This window comes from Podarcis gaigeae (genome assembly GCF_964106915.1).
Source record: "Podarcis gaigeae genome assembly, chromosome: 11".
NCBI classification, from domain to species: Eukaryota; Metazoa; Chordata; class Lepidosauria; order Squamata; family Lacertidae; genus Podarcis; species Podarcis gaigeae.
In genome coordinates, this window is record NC_139687.1 from 18,921,855 (window position 1) to 18,926,924 (window position 5,070).

General features: G+C 42.2%; 1 long non-coding RNA gene across 1 annotated transcript; it reads left to right on the plus strand.

The window, feature by feature from the left end:
* Nucleotides 1-382: 382 nt before the first annotated feature.
* LOC310827643 lies at nt 383-3,777 on the plus strand. Its single transcript, XR_014556469.1, has 3 exons — nt 383-438; nt 1,201-1,348; nt 3,636-3,777. It is a non-coding gene; the product is annotated as an uncharacterized lncRNA (long non-coding RNA).
* The last annotated feature ends 1,293 nt before the right edge of the window (nt 3,778-5,070 follow it).

Sequence of the window (5,070 nt, forward strand, 5' to 3'; positions counted from 1 at the left end):
CTCTCTCTCTCTCTCTGTGTGTGTGTGTGTGTGAGAGAGAGAGAGAGAGAGAGAGAGAGAGAGAGAGAGAGCCAGGACACTGATCCCAAGGTGAAAAAAGGGAGGCGGAAGTCTTAAACATATCAAGGATGCTGATTTTTGGACTGTCAATACTGGTGGTTTGTTAAGTGCCACAGAATGAGGGTGATGTCAGTATTATATCCAGCTCAAGTCTAAGATATTGAGCTCTGGTCTTGATTATATTAGGCCAGGTATAAGGGTTGCTATGGCAGCACTACCTGGTTTGTGATGAAATTATCTAAGTCATAACTTGTCAGGGACTGGGCTGAAGAGGATTAATGTTGGAGGTCACCCCCCCTTATCCTGTAGCTTCCAGAGAGGAGGAAGGCAGTCTCAAATTATAGCAGGCCTTTGAGGAAAATAACAGCTCAGAGAAAGGTGATCGGCAGAGTTATGAGGTGTTAGGAGGAGGGGGATGGGAGGCAGAGCAGCTAGCTGACACATCACTGGACAGCATAACTGACCCCCCTTCTCCCAAAACGTGATGTTCATTAAGGGTGCAAGAACAAGGGGCACGGAGACAGACTCTTGTAGAGGCAGGTGTTGTTGCTAGAAGGGAAGGGGGAGGAGCTCAGTGCGAGCAACACCTTCATTGAGGAATGACTTGATTTCCTGTCTTTCACTGTGATGGCTGAATAAAATCATAAGTAAGAACTTTCTCTATCCTCCCTGCTTCTTGGTGCCATTGGGGGCGGGAGAGGATTCCTCAAGCCTGACATAACTCTCAACTGTATTGCAAATCAGGCTTCCAGTTCACCAAAAAAAAAAAAAAGTTTCTCCCTGGCTCAAAACATAAAAGGAGATTTTGAGAGATTCTGGCCATGCATAGAAAACATTCAGCAGACCAGGTGCCCAAAGTCTGCTGCTGCTTAAGTGCCTGCAAGCAAGACCTTGAATGTTAAACCCTTGACTTTGATAGAAAGCTTGCTTTGATTGCTATGAAACTGTGGGAACTACAAAGCCACCAGCTTAATAGACATGAAAAAGTTCCTCAATGTTCACTTGTACAGCTTGCCGTGAATTACCTGGCTACACCATTTATTTAAGCAGCCCTTTGTTTAATGGGTATCTTCTCTGTTTCAACCAATTCTCAAGATGGTTTCTTGCATCGTTTTAGCTGGATTTTCCTCACATCCGCAGACCTTAACCACATGTAGTTGTTCTACCTTGGGCAGGTAGGATAGTTTTAGAATAGCTCATCTTTTGGAAACTGTAAAAAGAAGTCACACTCGCTTCAGAAAGAAGAAAGCGTTGGAGAGATGCCCAGCCGTTGTCTGTGAGGATCAAGGTAACAATCAATAAGCTTTGCATTTGTGTGTTTCTCCATGCACATCTGGCCCTTAATTGTTTGTCAGGCATTTTGGATTTAATTTGCTATAAAAGTGCAGATCATTATTATAAATCTGCTTTATTTTATCTTCCTCCAAAGTCTTTTGAAAAGGATCAAAGTAACCCTCAACACAATAAAAAAGAGAGGAGTGGGGAAACAACTCTCGCACATTAAATCATTGTAAGAGCTCCAAAGTACATACGATTCTTTTGAATTTGACCGTCTAAACTCCTTGCAGAGAACTAAAATTGTTTATCCAGTGTAGATATTTGGAACATTTTTATGTGAGGTCAAGGGAAGGACAGCTAGCAGCACATATTGTATTGAACAGTTCTGGTGGTGTATTTGTCTGGTGGTTTTCTGAAAAAAGAAAATGCTGAAAAGGAAGTCCAATGACTGCCAGGGTGGTTAAAGTCTGTCTTCTTTGTTTCTTACAAATTGAGAAACCTAGAGGTGCACAAGCAAATGAGAATTCAATCTGACCTATAGGTGCACCTCACTTATTTATTTTAAAGCAAAACAATAAATGATTTAAATGCATGAAATTATGAGACAATTTTGGATAGCTTTGGACAATTTTAGCATCTTAAAAAACTACAGCCCTGAAACAATACAAATACATTTCTGTTTCTCGCTGGCTCACAGATCAGCTATACGTTTACAACCTCGCTTCTATGTGCTAATTGCAAGCACTGTCAATCACAAACACTGGAAGCTCAGCATATCTCTTATCATTAGCTCTGCAATGCAAGAATAGACGACAAGTTAGGGAAATATGGATTTGACTAATAGCCTCTAGGAGAAACAAGGGAGAAATACAAGATCAACAGCAAAGGGAAGTGCAATTTCTTTCAAAAGACCTGCCCAGCTTGCAGTGCAACTTTCCAACCTGACCAAACCCCTAACTTGCAACTCTTCTCAGACTTCCAGAAAACTCTCAGGAATATCTCTGAAAGAACAAAGAGAGGAATCTACAGATTACCTCCTGTGTTGATGTCCAGCAGAGTCCTTTGAGCCCAGAATCTTTCTTAAGTCAGACCCAGATCATTTGAGTACTTTGGGCTGTGGAGGTCAACAGAGAATCTTATGGAATGCTCCCCCCCCCCTTTATATTTCTAATTCCTGTTGTTGGTCCTGCCAAATGGTAACTCTTGTGCCCTGTACTATAGATCCTCCAAAAATGAATTTGATTTCTAACCTTCATTTGTCCCTTCTTCTCTACTCCCTGTTCTAGGTGTGAAAACGTGTGTGAAAATAAATAAAGAAGGATTCTCTCAGGCTTGGACACAGCCCTTCAAGGTATTCCTACTAGGCCAATATTGAGATTGCTAGTTAGCCCTTATAACAACAGATGGAGTAGGACCTTCCTGACAGGGGCTAGAAAAAAGACAAAAAAGCTAAAGGTAAAAGACCCCTGACAGTTAAGTCCAGTTGTGGACGACTCTGGGGTTGTGGAGCTCATCTCGCTTTACTGGCCGAGGGAGCCACCGTTTGTCCTCAGACAGTTTTCCCGGGTCATGTGGCCAGCATGATTAAGCCGCTTCTGGTGAAACCAGAGCAGTGTACAGAAACGCCATTTACCTTCCCACCAGAGCGGTACCTATTTATCTACTTGCACTTTGACATGCTTTCGAACTGCTAGGTTGGCAGGAGCAGGGACCGAGCAACGGGAGCTCACCCCATCACGGGGATTCAAACCACAGACCTTCTGATCGGCAAGCCCTAAGCTCAGTGGTTTAGACCACAGCGCCAACCACATCCCTAGAAAAGAGGCAGTCCTCCTATAATTCAAATATCAGTCATATGTGGGGGGTTTTCTGTTTAGAGACACATGGAAGGGAAAGCTACATGTTTGGTGTAGGTTTGGCCAACTGCTGTAGAGATCTGGTTGACACAAATGTTTGCCGAGCTACTCTGAGTTCCAAAAGAAGTACAAAATATGCCTGTGTCAGGGAAGATTGGGTGGCTTTGAAATTGGGCAGAGTGCTAAAAAATTGCTTAGCATTCTGGTTCAAGTAGCTGGAGTGGTCAAGCCTCCACTGTTTCTATCTGTTGGAAGTCAATCAGCTATGAACCAGTAAGTTATCTAAGAAACAAGTGGTCTTCCAGCAGTGTGAATCCAGATTCCTGAAAGGCAGAAGTTTACTCAACACTTCCAGGGAAGTTTGGACAAAACCCGACATCAACAAAATCAGTAACAGATTTCCTTGTGAGCCACATGACATTTGTATCTGTTTTCCAACAGGATAAGACGATGAAGCTGGATATCCACAGGTTCAAAGAAAAGAAAAGAAAAGAAAAGAAAAGAAAAGATCTTCAACCTTACTTCCCAATCTGCCTTCACACCAGCAAGATTAATTGGTTTTAAAAGTTTTCTAGAATAATCTATTAAAAGGCAGGGCAATCCTCTGCAACACACAACCTCACGCAAGTAATTTTGGGTCCAGGAAACTGCTCATGAGCAACTTAGGACAAGTTAAATAGAATTGTTAAGTATAATGCAGTGCAATCATTTATCACTAACCCATGCATAAAGCAAATATAGCATTACCAATACTATGGCAATCCATTACATTTGACACTTTTTGGGGGGAGAAACACTTGCAACCTGAAAGAAGAGAAAATAAAATACAGAGTACCCAGCAACCATCATTAATATGAAATCCTGAGGGTAGGAGACAAAGCATGAATGTGAAAGAAAAAAATGGTGAAAAGCTACTTGGCATCCTTGTTTGTTATACTTCTGTAATTTTGTGAGTGTGCATTTTTTCTGAGTGTGTTCAATGGGCTGTGCATATTGATGGGACAAGGAGACTTATTTTCCACTTAGGGGTATTTTACAAAGCTGCAGTATTTTAATAACACTTGTAATGTAGCAAATATTATGGATAATATGGAAAGATACAAAATATGGACTATCAAATAATATGCAGTTGAGAGGGTGTACAATAGGACCCACGGAGGAGAAGGTGGGAAGTCCAGAGATTTCTCCAAATCTCTAAATACGGATCTGTAATTTGGATTGTTATAAATATATATATCATATTCATATATTTCCCCTCACATGAGTCTAGTCACTTGGGGGTGATTGGAGACATCAGCATCCGTCATCTTCCTGATGGCCAATCCTTGTGAAATATACTCAGAGTTGAGTATTGATTTCATGCTCTTATTTCAGCTCATGGTCATCAGCGAGTGAGTGAGTTTTCCCCAAAACCTCTGGCTATATATACATTATTTACACAATGGGTGCCACATGATTGGCTGATTCAACTCCAGTCCTGGAGCCTGATTGGGCTGCTCCTGCAGACCAATCAAGTTGCTGCCTTCTAGGTGTTGGAATTCTGCCTGGGTCAGAGGAATGTGCCACAACGTAGGCACCGGCAGATATTCCTTGTCAACCTCCCCGCTGCTACTCCCGGCAGATAAGCAGGCGAGGTCTCGGTGATTCTTCCCAGATGTGTGAGAAGAACACACCGTTTCTTCTCTCTCCCCTTTGGTATCCCCAGGGAGGGGAAAGAAGCAGACAGAAAACTATTTACATTCTTTATTTCTGTCTCTTACATCAGTACAGAGAAAAGATGTCTGCACTCCACAGCAGTAAGAATAAACTCCACCCATGTACTTCCAGTACGGGTCATATGACACACACACTGAGCTAACATCCGGTGCTCAGTACA